Source organism: Tenrec ecaudatus (assembly GCF_050624435.1).
Source record: "Tenrec ecaudatus isolate mTenEca1 chromosome 5 unlocalized genomic scaffold, mTenEca1.hap1 SUPER_5_unloc_4, whole genome shotgun sequence".
In the NCBI taxonomy this organism is placed as follows: domain Eukaryota; kingdom Metazoa; phylum Chordata; class Mammalia; order Afrosoricida; family Tenrecidae; genus Tenrec; species Tenrec ecaudatus.
In genome coordinates, this window is record NW_027457602.1 from 563,788 (window position 1) to 573,519 (window position 9,732).

Genomic DNA, 9,732 nt, shown 5'->3' on the forward strand with positions numbered 1-9,732 from the left:
TGATGGAGATGAGAGTGTTACCAAATCCTGCTGTCCCCATGGTGGGTTTGCTGTATTGTGCCCAGTCCTGAAAGTCTGAGCCAGGGGTTTTAACATGGCCCCTTTCAAAACATATAGGTGGAATTCTTGGACCATGAGCTGTCCTTAGAGTGTGGCTTTACCAAGGTGATGTCCGCCCTGGAACGAAACAACCCAAGAACCTAGATCTTTGTGAAGGTGTTGGTAAGGGATGCCGCGGAAATCATAAACTTGACTGAAAGCAAAGGAAACTTTGCCTTCATGTGTCTGCAGCTGGACGAAGTGGTGCTGGAGCACACCCTCCTTTGCGATTCTTCTTGTTCTTTTTATGAGCTGCTCCCTGGCCTGTGCAGTCCCGTAAATCTGGAAACTCTTTGCTGGTGGGGGCAATTGTTATATCCTCCCCCCAGATCCAGATGTCTTGTCCATGGTCAGTGCGCAATCCTTGTTAGCCAGAGGAGTGGGGCATCTAAAGGCAGGCAGGGGTCACATACTTTTTTTCTACACTTTCTAGAAAGACCAGAGCTAAACATCTTGCAGCCCTTTTCATGTCCTCTTTCTTTTCTGTATTTATTTTCCAGGAAAGAGGAGAAGAAACGCGACAGCATCTACTGACAGCAAGTCAAATGCCATCGTGTGTGTTCAGAGGGCAGGCTGGTTCTCATTTGCCTAACTCATCAGTCCCATCGTGCCATGTCCATGTTAGATTGTTTAGGGAAACAGATGACATATGTTATGATGCTAAATAAGCTGAAACAGTGCCAGGATGGAGGCAGAAGGGGTTTATTTGTTTGTTTTTAAATGAAGCATGGCTTTCTAGTGACTTATTGTGGTGGGGAAGGGGGGCACCGAGGGCAACAAGACATGGTTGTGACAGTGGTCTGGGAATTGAGACAAATCATTGCTTCTGCAGCAGAGATGAGCTGCCTCTGACCTGTCAGTTACTTGAAGGGAGACTCTGCATTTGGTCAGACAAGTCTTAGTTGGAGATGGTACCAGCTTTCCTCCTGAGCCTCTGTGGTTCCCTTTGGACTACACAGGCCCGAATCGCTTTTAGCTGAGCAACAGCAAATGGCAACACAGACTTGCCATATTGCTCTTTTGCGTACACTCTTTAAAAATCGTACTAAATATACATGCATCAAAACATTCGTCACTTCCACGCTCTACAAGATTATAACTAAGTGGCATTCTGCATGTTGTTCATATTATCATCCTTACCCATTCCAAAATTATGTCATCACCCTTATGGAAGCTCAGTATCGTCTCAGGGATGGCACTTCCCCTCCAGGCCCTACTGGGTTAGGCTGGGTTGACTAGAGAAATAAATCCAAGGACACTCATATAGGTATAAGAAAGACTCCACCTCACTTATTTGTCCAATTGACATGGCATTATGTAACAACCATACTTACCTTCCTACCTATCCCTGGAAACAATTGGGATATGTTTGTCTCTATTCATTTTCCTAGCCTAGATATTTCTTGTAAGTGGAATTAAGCAAAATGTGTCCTTTTTGAAGCTGATTTATTTCACTCAGCATAATGCTTATGAGGTTCATTCCTCTTGTAGCCTGTGTCAAGAGTTCATTTCTCTTTATGGCTGAGTAGTAGTCCATTGTATATACCATAGGCAACATGTTTGACTTATCCATTCACCTATTGATGGGTATTTAGACCGTTGACACGTTTGCGAGATTGGGAATAATGTTGCAAGGGCCATCTGTGTATTTGTATCTATTTATGCGCTTGCTTTTAATTGCTTATATCCTTCATTTCCTTTTCTTTCCTTGTTAGACTCAGTATGATCCCCTTCTGCCCATCCTCTAGCCTCACAACCTCTGTGTCTGATGTGCCAGGATCTCACCAGGAGCCTTAACACCAAGATTCTGAGCCCTGACTGACCATTCTGATCATCCAGGGAATTGAATATTCCGGAGCACACAGAAGATGAAGTTATCAAAACTCCTTAGGCATAACCGAACAACTGGAGGGAGTGCTTTATTGGGCTTGGGGGCTGGGGATTATAGTTGTGAAGGACACCAAGGACAATTGTCATTACCTAGACTGTAAAGACTATGGTCGACATCCACGCTGGTGAGTAGCAGCTGGATCTCAGAAGCTCACAAGTGGCCATCTAGGTGGCAAGTATTGTCACCCTCACTCTGGAGGAAAGAGTGGTGAGTGGACCACATGAACATTAGACTTCATGACTCTGAGCACAGAATAACTAGATGATCTCCAACTATCAATTCCAACTTCTTTGAAAGGGATCACATCAAAAGGTCCTAGATAGTGAAGCAAAATTCACAGTCATAAAAGAGACCAGGCTTATTGGCTGGATAGGGACTAACAGAACCTCTGAAATGATGGTCCTTATTCACTAAGTTTGAAAATGAACTCCTACCTGTGGTTCAATATTCAGCCAAATAATAGATTGGTCTATAATGGGAGCAATTACACAAGTGAGGCACACAAACCTGAAAACAGCAAACCATTTGATCTCAAAAGGGCAGTATTAATCCAAGGCCCAAGTTCAGAAGGGTAGGAAGAGAGGAGGAAGGGAAACAGAAGACATAAGTAGGGAGTGGAATAAGTCATATTATATTGTGGAGATTGCAATAAGTGGCATAAAACACAATGTGTATGAATTGTTGAATAAAAAACTGATGATCTTGGTAAACCTTCACCCAATTCACAATAAAAACTTATGAGAGAGAAAAAAATCCAAGCACCTAGGCTGCATTCCAGACCAATAAAATCGGACTCAGTGGAGATGGGACAAAGATGTCTTTTGGACAGCTCTCTGGCAATCCCAATGAGCACACAGGCTGATACCCACCATCTGGAAACTATGGGGTAGCTGCTTCTCCGGTAATGCCTCGGGGGAGCGCTTGGGTCCGTCAAAGAATGCGGGATGATGAAGGGGCAAAGGTCATCAAACCTCACCCACAGCTTTACACTGGGGGGCTGCTCTCTGAGGAATGTGGGAAGGGTCCACTTGCATGCTGTCTCTGTGCAGTAGATCCAACAGACTCAACACCTTTCCAAAGCTGGCAAGAAAGTCCGAGAGACTAGATGTGGGCACCACGCTGTGAGTTTCCCAGAAGGCACGAGACAGATTGAGAGCAGTCACGGGAACACAGACTCCTCCGGAAATGCTGCCATGCGCAGAACATGCATCTCTAATTTCATTTCACACTGACTCAAGCATTCAGTCCTTTTTACGAAAACCCAGCTTCTCATTACAGTAACCGGTTTAAAATGACAATCTTCTGTTGAGCAAGTCTAAGAAATGACCTTCCTTTATTTTACATGGTATAAAAATTCAGTTTCCTAGGCCGATGGGCTCTAGGGACAGGTGTTTTTATGTACTAGACATGGCTTTCAAAGTTCTTCAATTGCCTAAATTAATAACGACTTTTTTCCTTTGGCTTTTCTAAGGGACACATTAATTTCAATCTTTTTCTAAGGAAGTGAATCTCTAGCTATCTCATTGGGATAACTTTCTGCCTTCAGAGTAGAATTTGAAATAATCTGCAAGGTTACCCCTTCCCCACCCTGCCCCAGCAGCCCAGCCTCTTTCTTCCTTCCGGCCTCCAGCCACCGGGGTTTGGTTGGGAAAGGAGATGCAGAAGGGAGTCTCTGGATTTTTCTATCTAAAGGTTGGCCACAACCCCCAGTAGACCAAATGTAATTCATTATGGGGGGTTTTGGTTTTACTACTTTAAGAGTTATCCTTAGGGAAATTACAAACAAACAGAAATAGGAAGACTTTATATTTTATTAAGGGATGTACTGCTCAGTCTCATTATATTTTAAAAGACAAAGTATAAAAAAAAAATCTGGCTCCGTTTAAAATGTCCTGACTAGCAGAACTTAAAATACACAAATCTTAACATGAAAGTCTAGATGAATAAATAAAATAAACAACGAAACAGCTTTCTCAGGAAAAGCCATAATAAAGAGCTCGACTACTTTTTGAGCTGTTTAAGATGCTCGTGTTAAAGGGAAAAGAGTATCATTGTTGACTTTGAAATGTAGAACCATTTGCTTAATTCAGTGATGCTAAAATGGGCAGTTTGGCTGAAGAAAGAAATTGGCTTGTAGCATTTGATGAGCAATTTCTTCTTTTGAATATAGAAATGACCAGGGATGCGGACACGCTTTTTATTCTTTTGAGGACCCTCTAACCAAGAAATCTTTTAAATGATCATTACACAGTGAATGCCTGGAGGCTCTGGAAACTATTATTTTGACATTATTATAAGCTCAAAATGATTCACCAATGCAAAAGAAGAAGAGAAAAAGCAATTAAATACTAAGCTGTAAACGCTGGAAGCTTTTCTGTGCTGAAAATAATTGAACAGAGTTTTTTCTTTTTTTAAGTAATAGTGTCCAAAGAGATTCAATGATCTTATTGCTTATGGATTTGGAGCTTAACTATATTCCTTATTTTAAATTTGATATTAGAATAGCAAGATTATAGACCATGATACAGTGTGACTTGGAGAAGTATCATTTCATTAAATTATCAAGTTAAGGCTCAAGGAGCCTGGTGGAATGTGTGTGACCATGAGGCCGGCCAGTTGGAATCCGCTAGTGGCTCACAGAGAAAGATGCGGTTCTCAGCTCCTGTAAAGATTTAGAACTTCGGGAACCCACAGGCATAGTTCTACGTTGTCCTTTCAGGGGTCCTCAAACTTTTTAAACAGCAGGCCAGTTCATTGTCCCTCAAACCCGCTGGAGGGCCGGATGATAGTTTAAAAATAAAACTATGCACAAATGCCTATGCGCACTGCACATACCTAATTTGAAGTTTAAAAAAACGGGGCAAAAACACCCGGCGTGCTGAATAAATGTCCTCTGAGGGCCATGCGGCCCGCAGGCCATAGTTTGAGGACCCCCTAGATTGATATAAGTCAGAATTGACTTGATAGTGTTAGGTTTCTGGGGTGGTTGACCTCAGTTCTTGCTTAGCAACGCTGAAAGAATTCATATGGCAGAAGCAGTTTTGTAAATCCAAGTGAATGTTATGGAAGAAAGTTTCAGGTATCGCAGTCCCCAAAAGTCCCCAGTATCTCCGGAAAGCACGCCGGGCTGCATGGCAGGGGTGGGGAAAGTTTGCAGCTGAATATGGCGGTTTCATGGGAGGAATACCTGAGCAGGAGTGCAGAACCAGCTGAGGAGCCACGGCAGGAACCCCCAAGGGCCTCACCCTCCACTTGCAGAGCACGTGAACAAGGGAGGGTGACAAGGAGCCCAGGCCTACTTCTATCACCTCCCAACACCACTGGAGGACATTGGTCGATCGTATTGGTTGATTTCGGTGCACTTTTGTGAAGTCCTATTCTGTATGACCAGGTGGACCTTCCACCTGGGTCTACATGACTTGGGTCAGAGCATGCTCAGTTCTGAATTTTGCCATAGGTGTCTAATGAGTGTGCCTGATGTATTTCCAACCCCTTTGTTGTGGCCTGGACAGCTCAATTTCGTTTAGTGCTGGCATTTGGGAAGACAAGCCCTAATCTAGCAACCTGTCAATAGCAGTAAGTGAATGGAATTACAACTCAACTCATAGCCATAAATTCAATTCGGACTCATAGTGACCCGAGAGGACAGGGCAGAATTTCCCCCTCAGGATTTCTGGGGCTGGAATTCTTTACAGGAATAAAAGTCTCTTTTTTCTCCCTCCCAATGGCTCCAAAGGACTGATCTTGCAAGGAGATGTCCAGCGGGTGCCAGCAGGCTCCTTCATTGAAAATCTCTGCTAGTTTCTGAAGCGGGAGGGAAATTTTGAGGAGGCCGTCTGCGGCAGAGTTAACTCCCCATTAAAGCCAATGAGCTTTTCCACATCTCTCAAAAAACAAACAAAAAAACCTAAAGTGACTACTTCAGACTAATATGCTGTAGGTAGAACCACCTCCCACTCACCAAACCAAACCAATCAACCAACCAAACAAACAAACAAACAAACAAACAAAAAAAAACCCAAATCCTGTTGCCTTCAAGTCAGTTCTGACTCATGCTCACCCCTTGTGGTACAGAGTACAATTGTTGCACGAGGTTGGCTAGGCTGTACCCTTTATGAAAACAGATGACTCCTTCCTTTTGTGGTACAGCTAGGTGGTTTGAACTGATAACCTTTATATAAGCAGCCCTATCCAGCGATCTATGTCAACTAAAGTGTCAAAGCATGTAAAGACTGATCCACAACCCCCACTTCTCTCTTCCTCTTCTGTGATGACCTGGAATCCACCTTTTGATCTGGTGGCACCATATTTGTGAAGCAGCCCGAATCACTGACGGACGGTGTGCAGGACAAACACCCTGTAGAATTGCCCTTCCAGTGTCAGAATTTGCATGAACAAGAATAAACTTCTAGATTTTAAGCCCCTGAGGTTCCAGGGGTAGCTTCTTTCTGCAGAACAGACTAGGCTATCCTGCCTGATCATCTCTTCACAGGGTTTTTGTGGAGAGCTACTGGAGCAGCTCGATCCAGGGGAGCTGCCAAAGCAGATACCTACACTTTATCTGGGATTGTAGGTTGTAGTACCAAAGTTTTTATTTGCCCGGGAGGCACTGAGTAAATTTTTTTTCTTCTGAAAACAGGACAATATGTAAGTAAGTTTGGAGACATATGTAGCTGGAGCTGAAAGTCCTCTTACCTTGCAGTTTTCTTTGGTAGAGATAGACTTGTTCTTAATGAAACCCATGACAGTCAGTGTCACAAATGACTTCTGAGGAGAGGCCAAACAGCTAAGTCAAGGCCAGCCTACCATTCTCTTAAATGCTGTCTCATGCTCTCATCTGCTCTGACGTGTCTGCTCAGGGGCATGTGGCAGCCACTAGGCGGGCCTTACCATTGGCACTGAAAATCATTGTAGGGGATATTAGAGGATTTACATCAAGAAGACCTGACTTCCTGGCCATTGCTCGGGGGCCACAGTTCCCAAGACAATCAGTGTCAAGGGCAAAACAAAATAAAACATGACGAGGGCTCTGGGGCTGGGTTGAGCTGGATATGTAACCAAAGCCCCTTTCTACCAGAATCTTCCCAAGAGGAGATTGCTCTTTTCCATAGCTAAACAATTTCCATAGCTAAACGTTCTGCTGAGGAACCTTCTGGGAAGCAGAAGAAAATAAATCTGCCTTCCTTTGAATTAAGCTGGGTTGGGTCCAAGCCCTGTGTAGTGTCTATTCTTCTCATAACATCTAAAGGAGTCTGATTTCACCGTTCTTAGCTATTAAAAAAAAAGTTCCAGGCACAATAATTCAATTTAAAATTACACACCAGGAGTAGTTCATATTTAATACACTTTATACAGGTATTACAGGTACAAGGGACATACTTGTTAACTGCCAGGTTGCTGGCTTGAACCAACCAGCTACTCCACAGGAGGTACTGTGTTTCTGTGAAGATTTACAGCTTGGAAGCCCACTGGGAGAGCTCTCCTCTGGCTTGAGTCTGAAGGTGCTTGACAGCAGTAGCCTTTTGTTTTTATAGAGGTAAAAAGCTTTCTTTTTTTTTTGGTATAAAGCTTTTTAGAACAACAAAAACAATTCCTTTTGGAAGTAAGCCAGAGCTAAAACCACAAGTTACATGCTTTACTTTTTTTCTGTCCTGCAGCTGGCAGCCACCCTTTCATCGATTGTGCACACCAGCATGGTGGTGAAGTGGTGAACTCTGCGCTCTCATTCCCCTGGCTTCACACTCGGTCTCCTCACTCATCGTGTGGCTTCACCCAACGCACGGAGCCTCCTGCAGGCTCCTCTCCCAGCGTGTGTAAAAGTGCGAAGGAGACAGACTTCCTCAGAGCTGTGCTTTAGAGAGAATCCTCCTCACATACTCAGCACCGCCTTGAATAGGGCAGCACTGCATACATGACAGCTACTTGATGATTGTTGATGGTGGTGGTGGTGTGTTTGTACGGATAAAAAAAGAGCCCTGAATGGTTATGTAACAAGTAAGGGAATAAATAGATCTTCCTTCATCCACCTTCATCTTTCATTGTTCTATCACTCTCTGATTGCAATATTAGAGGCTAAAATGGGCAGAATTCCCACCTCTGAACAAAGTTTGTGCACATGGGTGTGCATGCTTGTGTGTCCATGTGAGTGGGCCTGTACAATGTGTGTGCACGTGTGTGTGCACATGTGCACTGGAGCCTGGCAGCAGCAGGGGAGGCGCCTGTCTCTGTTCAGCAGTATCTGACGGCTGCTGCAGGTGTAATGAGAAGTGATTGATGATCTGTTCAGGGAGCTCCTGGGGTGGACTCAGGGAAGGAGCAGCAAAGAAGACATACTCATCTCCCCTGTATTTAGATGAGGTGACGGAGGTGGGTGGTAGAGGAGCAGCTACTCAGTAATGAGATCACAGGGGAAAGGCCTTGGATGACGTGCCAGACAGCCCTGCTTTCCCAGAGAGGGTGGGGACTGGGAATGAGGCTGCATCCTGCCTAATCAGTTACAGTTGCTCTGTCACTCTGGGGAGGGAGGCAGATGAGGCAGGGAGCTTCCGGAATCTCTCATCTCCAGTCCTTCTAGGTGGATGTGGGAGCGTGTGAGGACGGCCACACTGGAGGGTCAGGGTTGATCGCCTTGCAGTGTGGAGCCCGGCCTGGACCTGCGTTGTGAAGGGTGACTAAGGAGCTCTGGGGGCAGGGTTCTGGGTGGGGGCTTTGTCTACTAAGACCCACAGCCGCGCCCTGTGTCGCAATGTTGGCATGCAATGTGCAAAGACTTGAGACAACGTGAAATGGACCATCCACTTCACTTGGAAAGACAGGAGGGCTGAAAATCAGATTGGGAGATCTGATCTCGTTTGCTGCACAGTTGTGAGAGGAGATATTCCTGGCTTCTCTCATGTTGGGAACCGGACATAATCAGCCTGACAAAACCAAGGCCATATTGCCTGCCCAGCAGGGCTAAAGCCACGTCACCTCAACCTTATCTCTACCCTGACACACACCAGATGGCCCACCCTTGTCTGCTCCAGCACCGGACATTCCAACTGCAGACTTGCGGCCGCCTGCCCTGTGTGCTCTACACCCCCGCCCTTCCTTTTTTTTATCTCCCCTTTGAACTCCCTTGTTTGCCTCACCCTTTATAGAGAGGCTTGTGTAGCAATAAACTCAGACCTTGACAAGAATCTGCTTGGTCTCGCTCCTCTCTCTCGCCCGTTTCTCTTTCAGGCTGGGTCCTCCTTGGAACCCCTCGAATAACTGAGTCCCTCTGGCATGAAGGAGGTGATACGAATGCATTGATAGCCTAGTATCTGTCAGCTGGGAGCCACAACATAGTGAGAGCCCTTATTAATCATTTGGAGATTAGCTGAGGGGTGGGAGAAGCCAGGCATGAGGCTTTCCAGGGCTGCTCAGCATGCACAGGAGTCCTTTCCTGGGTTGGACAGAGGTGCTGCCATCTGAAAGCTCAGATAGAGCAGTTGGAAAATTAACTGACCTGGTACAAGATCTATTTACATATATCAAAAGATCCTGGGTAATAACATCTCATGTTTGTGCAGCATGCCACATTTGTCAAAGGGCTTTCTCATTTACTGTCTTACTTGGTCCTCAAACTAAGAGGCCTTTGGGCAGCTATTGCTGTTTAATTTTGGGCGTGGTAACAGCTTTGGGTATAGTACTGGGCTTGGAATCAGGCTGTGCAACCCACAGCAGGTCACTTAGCTGCTCTGGATTGGCTTTCTTCCCCT

The 9,732-nt window shown here is 45.1% G+C and overlaps 1 long non-coding RNA gene across 5 annotated transcripts in view; it reads left to right on the plus strand.

Moving 5' to 3' along the window:
- Positions 1-9,168, plus strand: part of LOC142435873 (uncharacterized) — a 375,388-nt gene extending 366,220 nt beyond the window's left edge. For 4 of the 5 annotated variants that reach the window (XR_012781625.1, XR_012781626.1, XR_012781627.1 and 1 more), the window contains 2 exons: positions 600-654; positions 1,815-9,168. This is a non-coding gene — a long non-coding RNA (uncharacterized LOC142435873). The remainder of the gene's footprint in view (positions 1-599; positions 655-1,814) is intronic. The other variant, XR_012781628.1, reaches the window with a different exon arrangement.
- Positions 9,169-9,732: the final 564 nt, after the last annotated feature.